This window comes from Zootoca vivipara, chromosome 5, assembly GCF_965207765.1.
Source record: "Zootoca vivipara chromosome 5, rZooViv2.hap1.1, whole genome shotgun sequence".
NCBI lineage: Eukaryota > Metazoa > Chordata > Lepidosauria > Squamata > Lacertidae > Zootoca > Zootoca vivipara.
This window is the reverse complement of record NC_142588.1, coordinates 58157210-58166648: the sequence shown is the minus strand read 5'-3', so window position 1 is coordinate 58166648 and position 9439 is coordinate 58157210. Positions and strand designations below refer to the sequence as shown.

Sequence of the window (9439 nt, the reverse complement as noted above, 5' to 3'; positions counted from 1 at the left end):
TTGGATGAAATAGGGAAATGTTTATATGTTTTTAAGAGTATTTATAAACTGCCAACTGAAAAACAAATAATGGTGGTGTATAATGAAGTACGGTAGCTGAAAACATCATACAATGATCAGATCCATAGCTAATGGAATACTTCCTTCCTGGTTTGTTGGCTGGCTCAGGTGAAGGGACTGTGTGCGTGGCCAATATTATTCTTTGTACGTTGACTTTTTAAGCTAAGAGATGATCATTCAAATGCAGTCAGTCTGTAAAGAGACTTTTTACTTGCTTCTTTATTTTGAAGGGAAAAAAAAATGAAATTTCAGTTAAGGAAGCACTGAACAAGCTATCCTTGCCTATTGCCTTTACCGGGACTTGAACTGGAAAAAACTACAAGGCTATTAGTGACAGGATGAAGGGCAAATAACAGGACATTTAATTGAATGATTCTTGGGTTTTCAGCTTTGCACTATTAATTAAAATTAAGGACACACATTCCTGTTGTTTAAGCACCACCTGCTGGAGGGTCTCAGAACTGTCACAAATGTTAAGAAATAAAGAATCCAGAGAGGTAGGTCTTGCTCCTGTCTGAGCACAGCTCCCTCAACAGGTGCCTCCAATCCTCCTCCTGCTCAAGAGGCATACTGGGAACAGTATTCTTCTGATGTCAGCAGTATCCATCTTGCTAGGATTGTGCCGTATAGTTCAATACTAGGACATATGGAAATTATGACCCATCCACATTTCTGCTTTTCCTGTACTGTACCTAGAAAGCACGGGTTTGAATGGTTTTCTACTTGTCCTGTGCTTTCTAGGTACAGGTCCAAGCAGTTTTCTGTCTGCCTCACTGCTTTCCTTTAGACTGTATTCCATAATACACAGTGCTGAAATCTGTAAATATTTATTAAATTTATATACCGCTCTATACCTGGAGGTCTCATAAATATATAAATATATATATTGTAAATTCAGACCAGGCACCTTGACTGTCTCTTAAGAAGTGTTACCTGTGTTTGAAACTTATGCACAGTTCTTTCAACAAGTTCCTGACTTTAGCATTGAGCAATAAAATACTATGGTGGTACCACAAGTTAAGCAGTATGCTGACAGAGGATACAAAACTAGGTTGGGCAGATGGGTTTAACCAAGAGCTGCACTTGTGGCACACAAATGAGAAGGTTTCAAAGCAATTATGGTCTCAGGTAGTGAAGGGAAAACACCTATAATGCTACCAGGCAAGTTTTTTTAATGGGCTCTTAAAGAGGTGGCAACTGGGCAATTGCACTGGTGTTGACTGAAAGAGTAAAGTATGGTATAATGAGCAGATTAGGTGTAGGGATTCTTCAGACCCTGGCTCATTGCCAATGTGCTTTAAACATAGGGATCTTTTCCTAGTACAGTACTGAGAAATTCTCACCATATAATCAGGGAGAATCCTTTTATTACCGAAGTAATAGAGGGCATCTTTTAGCCGTGAGGCCCGCAAAACAGCTTATAATTAAATGAAATAATACAACATAAGAAAAAACTTAAGAAAACCAAAACCAAATGCACAGCAACAATCTACCTCTTGTATGTTAACAGCAGTCTTCACTCTGGGAAAGCCTGGTGTAATTAAAGAATACCTTCACAGATGTCATAATAAAGAGTGCAGTGAAGCAGTGCTACCCAGTTCAATGAAGAGGAAATTTCATAGTGCAGTACACTCACAACTTGCACAAATTTAACTTGTGCACAATCAGCTTTATGTGTTTGGCAAAAATATTTTTTTTTAAGACGGTGGGTGTCCAGGGAAAAAAATGGCAATTCTACCCACCATTGCACCCAATGTGCTTTGACTATACACTATTTTGGCTTTAGGTACTATTCCTGGAATGTAACCCCCACATAAGTCATGGGCTTACTGTATTAAGTGCCAACACAAAGCTGCCATTTCTAGTAGGGGCTAATTTTACCTCAAACACTAGTGGTGCCTGAAGCACTATCATTCCAACAGTTCCTCATATCAATGTATGAGAGGTGTTACATCCTTTGTTGGTGCCTGGGATCTGAGCACACCAGGCAGGAGTGGGTGCAGGGCACAGAGGGTAAACAAAATCTGCTGTGCCAGTGCCCAGCCCTCGCCGTTGGGTGGGTGTGGGGCACAGAGGGTTCATGAGGCTGCCCTGCGCCACCCATGCATGTGGGGAACCTGGTCAGCCTATGCAATCCTTGGTGGGCGAATCTCCCTGGTGCTGGTCGGGAAGCCATTCAGTGAGGGGGCCAGGGGTGTGGCGACTTTGGGCCCCAGAGACCCCTGATGGCAGGCAGGGCAGGATGGGGATCCCTCTGTTGGTTCACGCCTCCTCAAAATCGTACACCTGGGGCTCCAGCCCCCCTGTTCCCACCATGCTATGCCCCTGCAACATGAGGCCATGCATGAGACAAGAGGCCATAGCTGCCAAGTTTTCCCTTTTCTCGCGAGGAAGCCTATTCAGCATAAGGGAAAATCCCTTAAAAAAAGGGATAACTTGGCAGCTATGACGAGAGGCCCAGTTTATCATACTGCATCTTCACACTTATGTACAAGAACCCCATCTCTGCTTCTATCAAGCCTTTATTTTTACAAGTTATGATAGGTATTGATCATCTAAAATCCTGATCCCAAACAATATCTTAAATAAAAAAATTCCTTCAGTAGCACCTTAAAGACCAACTAAGTTTATATTTTGGTATGAGCTTTCGTGTGCATGCACACTTCTTCAGATACATGCACACGAAAGCTCATACCAAAATATAAACTTAGTTGGTCTTTAAGGTGCTACTGAAGGAATTTTTTTATTTTGCTTCGACTCAGACCAACACGGCTACCTACCTGTAACTAATATCTTAAATGTGTTATCATTAGATGTGATTATCTTTTTTTTAAAGAACCACAAGGTCATCACCCCCATGCTGGGTGTGTTGGTAGGGGGTTAACTCTTTCCACCTGTGTTTACCTGATGAAAATTTATGCCCCCCCCCCAGCTCTGTTGGTGCTGCTGCCTTTGGGTGCTGCTCAGTTGGCATTGACCTCTATCAGGGCTTTCTCAGCAGTGGCTTCCAGCTGGTGGAATGTCCTCCCTGATGGTGGGTGTGTCTCTCCCCCTCATTATTAACTTTCAGGAGGGATTTTAAAGTATTCTTGCTCAGCCAGGCATTGGGTGGCTGAAAGACACTGTTCTTGGCAACCTTTAAAATTATTAGCTGTGAGATAATGTGGTTGCTTTGCATTTCTTAAGGTACTTTTTAAAGGTGTTTTAAATGGTTTTCATTTCATTTTAAAAAGTATCATTTTATCACTTTTGTCTTTGCTGCCCTGGGCTCCTTTGAGGGAAGGGCAAGATATAAATTTAGTTTAATCGACAAAATGACTATTTGCCCCAGAAAGGAAAAGCTCCGTTCTGCTTCTTGAACTGGAGTGTGCTTTGACTATTTAGCAGGAGGGCTTCTGGCCCCCTTTCTGCCTCCTCCTCCTGTCATTGTATGCCCTCTAGTGGCACAGGAATTTTAAAGACACTAGCAGGTTGGCATCCCATTCTGGGCACTGACACACAGACACGCACACCGTCCCGTTTGGTCGTGTAGTAAAACACGGCGCTGGTGGTGCCCCTGTGAAGAAGGTGTCTTCTTCGTTGCCCGCCAATGATCCTTCTGGACTGTCAAGAACAAGGCTCGGTTCCTTCCCTCAGAGTAGACTGTGGACAGGACGGTCGAGGTTCTAATGGGTGTATTAGTGACTCTGCGTGAGGGAGCAACTCCGTTTCCGTGTGTGAGAGAAAACAGGCACACGCACAGACACTAGCTATCCCCGTGCAGGTACCACAGAGTAAGACCACGGGCCCGTTTCTCAAGCGCCTCGGCCGTTCCGAGAAGACAGGGACGAGGGAGCACGGCTTCCGCTCGCGGAGCCGCCGTTGGCGCCCGCGTTCGAGAGCCCAACTTACCCCGGTCCCTCGGTCCGCGGCCTGCGGGGAAGGAAGGGGGCGGAGTCACGGCAGCGAGATCACATGACCTTGCGTAGCGGTGCGGCAGCCATCTTGTGTTGTCGGTGCTGAGGATTGGCTTTGGATCCGAGAGGCTCTCCGTCCGCGACCTCAGGTAAACCGACCCCCTCGCCGTCCTGCGCCCTCCCTTTTCGGGCGCGACCCCCTCGCTGAGTTCCCGCTTTCCCCTCAGGTCTACGCGGCTGCCCCTCTGTCGCGGCCCTTCCGCGCGAACACGCCTAGGCCTCTCGCCGAGCACCGGTCTTCCTTATGTCTCGTGTCCGGAGAAGCGCGTGGCAGGCGAGGGGAAACGGGCTTGAGCGTGGCGTCGGGGTTCCTTAGCTGTGGCGTGGGCTGCTGAGTGGTTTGCAGTGCCTGGCCGGGTGGGAGGAAGCTCTGAGGGGTTAGGAGCTGCCTTGACTCAGACCTGACACAAGACAGCTGTGGGCCTTTCCTTCTCCATGCGGCATATTGGCAGGAACTGCTGGGTCCGGGTGGGCGGGTGATACTGACTTACTCCTTGGCTGGCAGCTACAGAGGAACGTGTAGTTATTCCCTGTGTGCTTCCTCCCGCGACCATTTCCTCTTCAACTTGTGGAAACATTCTGTAGAAAGAGACCTTTCCTTTCTTACTCCGTGGCCATGACTTGTCAACGCCAAGGGGGAAGGAAAGCTCCAGCAGCTGTTGCCTAATGAGCCGGTTAGTTGAACATTATACCGGCACTCATGACGAGGACTTTACAAATGGAGGGTTGTGTGTACTTTGGGGGAAAGCTGTGGGGTGATAGTGGTGTTTGAAGTGAAGCTGAGAATATCTGGTGACTCCTGACATTTCAGACAGTGGAGGTATATACAGGCCACTAGAAATGACACGTACTTCCACTAAATACAGGGGGGTGTAGAAAATGTAGAAACTCTGGCTAAACATATATTGGTCATTTCCCAAGTAATAAACTGTTCTGGACAGCATGATAGCAATCTGTTAATTTGAATATTCTCTTACTAGTCATTCTCTCTGTGAAGTAGTATTGGGATCTGTGCATAAAAATATGAGCTCTAGTGCTTCTGACTAAAGGCCTGTCTGATTCATCATTCTTTTCTCACAGTGGCCAACCAGATGCCCGTAAGAAGCCCACAAGCAACCTGGAAGATAGTTATGAACAAATGATACATAACTTCAATTCATATAATTGCTAGTTTACTTACAATTGGGAAAAATAACACATGGTATAGCAGAACAATTTCTTAAATGACCAGAAATATTTTACTACTAGTCCTTAGCAAATGGGTTACTAGGATAAGTCTTATGTTTGCAGCCTTATTTCCAGGGATACTAGTTTGCAAAATTACTTTTTGTAATTGTCACTGATATGAAGAAAATACCAGTCTAATAAATGGCCTTTGCATTATTTATAGCAGTATGATTAATATAATTGTGTTTGCTGATGAGCTTACAGGAGCTGTTGCACAGAGACTTTGCAGGACTGACTGTAGGGAGAATGGTCAAGAGGCACAATAAGATTAGGACCAAGAACACCAAGCAGGTAGACAAACAAGTTTGTGGCCAGATGCAAAGGATGAGCATCAACGTGTCTGTATGGGAAGCAAAAGTGAGGCAAGCATGGCGGTACAGTCGTACCTTGGTTTTCGAATAGCTTAGTTCTCGAACGTTTTGGCTCTCGAACGCCGCAAACCCAGAAGTGACTGTTCCAATTTCCAAACTATTTTTGGAAGCCAAACGTACGACGGGGCTTCCGTGACTTCCTATTGGCTGCAAGAGCTTCCTGCAACCAATCAGAAGCTGTGCTTTGGTTTCCAAAAGTTGAACGGACTTTCAGAACGGATTCAGTTCGACTTCCAAAGTATGACTGTATACCTGAAGAGATGCGGAACCTATAGCCCTTCATATGTTTTTGGACTACATTGTCTTATCAGCCTCAGCCAGCATAGCCAGTGATCAATGATGATAATAATTCTATTCCATCACCATCTGGAGGACTACAGGTTCCCACCCCTGAGCAAGCAGATTCAAAGGACAGAAGGCTACCCTTACAAGGAGACCTCTTCTGGAAAAGAACAATCAGATATATAAGAACATAAAAAAGGAGAGGTCTGCTACCAACCTTTTCCTTTGAACCTAAAGCTAGTGAGAACAGGACACAGCAGAAACTACGGTACTTGTATCCAAACTATGTACTAAGTAGCAGTAAGGCAGCAAGGAGCATTTGTTTTTGTTTTATACTAAGTGCAATTTGCCATTCTGTTCAAGTCAGGAGCTATGATTAGTTTTAACCAGTGCTTTTTTTCTGGCAGAACTCAACAGTACATAGTACCGGCACCTCCCCTGCCCCCACCCCCATCTTGCAATAAGGTAAATGGAGGGTGGTGAGACCAAGCAAGCAACCATGACTAAAAAGGGGTTGTGAAAAGCAGGAGGCTGAGGTGGCAGCAAGGAAAGGAGGCCCTTGTTTGGGGTTGTATTTCTGCTCTCAGTCAACAGGTTGCACCGTTTCCCCTTGCACACTCTGCCCCTGGATGCCCTGCTCTGCTACTGCCTCATGAGTGACCAGGGGAGCACCACTTCCCTTTCATCTCTGCTTGCTCTTTCCATGAGGGAGGGACAGAGAGAAGTGGGCCTCTGCTGCTAGCACCACCGTCCCCCATTCTGTGGCTGGGGCAAGCTGTAGGGGTGAGTGTGGATGGTGTGGCTGGTGGCTGGGAGGAGAAGGAGAAATGGGAGGGTGGGATACTGGGTGGGTGTGAAGAGTGGACTGGGCAAGGTGGGGGGGGGAGGTTGAAGACGGGGATACACAAAGTGGAGCTTTAATTAATTGTGACAGGAGTCTCTCTCTCTCTCTCTCTGTGTGTGTGTGTGTGTGTGTGTGTGTGAGAGAGAGAGAGAGAGAGAGAGAGGAAGAAGGGGGATCATGGTGAGTACCAGCACCTTTTTTCTAAGAAAACAAACACTTGTTTAACTATAGTTCATCTTTAAAAAGCCTAGATCAATAACCACATTTTGAAGTTATCCTAGCCAGAGAAACTGTTACTTGACTGGTTGGCTCGCAGGGCAGTTTAAATGTCCAGTTCTTCAATGTTTAGGAACTCCATATGGAAGATTATATTTCATGGATTTTGTGCTGTCAGGTTACTTTGAGATAATATGGACAGAGAATTAACATTTACTTCTTTACTGAATTTCAGGAGTGGCTTGCCCAGCATGGTGGAGCTGTAGCAATAGCCTGCGAGGGAGATGGGACGGGATGGTGAGATTGGGGCTGTGTGGGTGCACTGGTGGAACCAATGTGGCATTCCCCACTGTGTGTGCCAGTTTTACTTCACTTAGTGAACTTCTGGGTCATTCCATATCAAGTGATCCATTTTTTTTTACCTCATGTCATCCAATTTTCTTAATATTTTGTACACTTGTTGAATGAAAACTAAGGGTGATCAAGCTATCAGTCTGCTTTGGAACACATTTTTAAAAGGAAAGCCTGATTAGCTTTTCAGATAGCTTTTAATTGAATAACTTCCTTAAAAATGCCCTAAGTAACTGATATTACAGTTTGAAGTCTTGTTTATTCTGTTATATTTTACCCCCAAGAAGACCCATTTATCCTAAATAGAACCGAATAAGGCAGACATGTATGTACAAAATATTTTTTTTAGGATATGATCCCATTGAGATCCCAAGATGAAAATTTGCAGGCAATACAATTTTAATCATTATTTTTAAATTACTTTTTAATTTTTTAATTTTGTAACTTTAATTTATAATTTAAAGTAAATCCATCATGTGACGTATCATTTTAAAGCTCATGATGTTCTGAAGAGATTGGTGTTATTAGTTTTGACGTATCACAATTCTGGGCTGAGCTTTTAAGGTTTTTGTATAGTCTGGTAAGGCCAAAATTGTAAATTTTTTGAAATTTCAAACCCTCATAACTCACAATGAGATAAAAAAATGAAAGTTTGAAATTTAGACTTAGTTTTGATCATTCAACAGGTGTACAAAATATTAAGAAAATTGGGTGTCATGAGGTAAAGAAGTTGGATCACTTGATATGGAATGACCCTTGCTAAATTTATTTTCAATTTTTCAGTGATTAGCATACTGTATAGTGTTAAAAGCATAAACGTTCTTTTAAAAAGACCCAACAATTATAACCTACAACAGCAATAGTCGTAGTAATAATAATAATATCCACAGGCAGTTTAGCATTGACATAGATAATTAAGATCAACAGCAGTTAAACTTCTGCCTCTTAATATCTGACCAAACATGAGATATTTCTGGAAAAAAGGCATGGCTGGGTATTTGTATATACCTTATCCATAGGGAATTCCAGGGCCTTGGGATGAACACAGACAAGCACTTTTCTATAGTGCTGATAACTTACTTTTTCTTGCAATTATAGGATCCTTCCTGTGGACCCTGGGATTTGTGTAAAAAGAGATGTGCTTAAGGTTTATAGACCCATTCTGTAAGAGTTTTGCAAGCCAATGACAGGTGCTTAATTAGGTCCAGAAATATGCTGGCAAATTTCAGTTGCTGCAAAACTGGTTCTTTCTCCCCATACTCATCAGTCACTGGGCTGTGGTATTAGTAGCTTCTGAGAAGTTTAAGAGAAGTCTAACCTGGATGACTTATTATAGATCACATATTGGCACTACTACAGGTGCCACATAATACCATTCTACAGTGGTGCCTCGCTAGACGAATTTAATTCGTTCCACGGGTCTTTTCTTATAACGAAAAATTCGTCTAGCGAATCCTATAGGAATGCATTGAATTTTTTTTGCCCATAGGAACGCATTAATTGAATTTCAATGCATTCCTATGGGAAACTGCGATTCGCTAGACGAATTTTTCATAAAACGAATTCGTCTAGCGAGGCAACCTCCGTTCGAAAAATCCTTTCGTTAAGCGGAAATTTCGTTAAGCAGGGCATTCGTTAAGCGAGGCACCACTGTATATTTGTAAGAACTCAGTCGTTTAGTGTGGCAGCACCTGCACTTTGGAACTCACTGCCTATTGAGAACAAGCAGTTGTCTTCACTGTAGTTTTTTCAGCGCCTGCTAAAAGCATTCTTGTTTAGACATGGCTATCCAGATGCTTAGAAAGTTGAGGTGATTTTAATCTGGTTCAGTAGGTTTGTATGTTTTGAAGTATGGTTGAGATTTTTTCCTCAGTTTTATTGTTTTATCTTTTTGTAAGTCACTTTGAGGTTTTTTAAAATCAAAGCTTTTTTGGCCAAATGCATTGGGCACAGTGTATAAATAAGGAACCAATTCCTTTTTTTCTTTTTCTTTTTGCTTCTGTAAGTTTCGTTTCTCTTTAAACACCATCCTTGGATGCTTCCTGTTTTTGATGTTTTTTTCTTCTTAGTATGAATTTTTGCAAAGCCAGTATTATACAGCAGCCTCTTGCCTCTTTTTCTGTTCCATTGTG

At 43.3% G+C, this 9439-nt stretch overlaps 1 protein-coding gene across 2 annotated transcripts in view; it reads left to right on the top strand.

Annotated features, from left to right (window-relative positions):
* The first annotated feature begins 4022 nt into the window (after window positions 1–4022).
* Window positions 4023–9439, top strand: part of GIGYF2 (GRB10 interacting GYF protein 2) — a 68778-nt gene continuing 63361 nt past the window's right edge. For both annotated transcript variants that reach the window (XM_060274654.2, XM_035133107.3), the window contains exon 1: window positions 4023–4105. The gene's annotated coding sequence lies outside the window, so the exon portion shown is untranslated. The remainder of the gene's footprint in view (window positions 4106–9439) is intronic.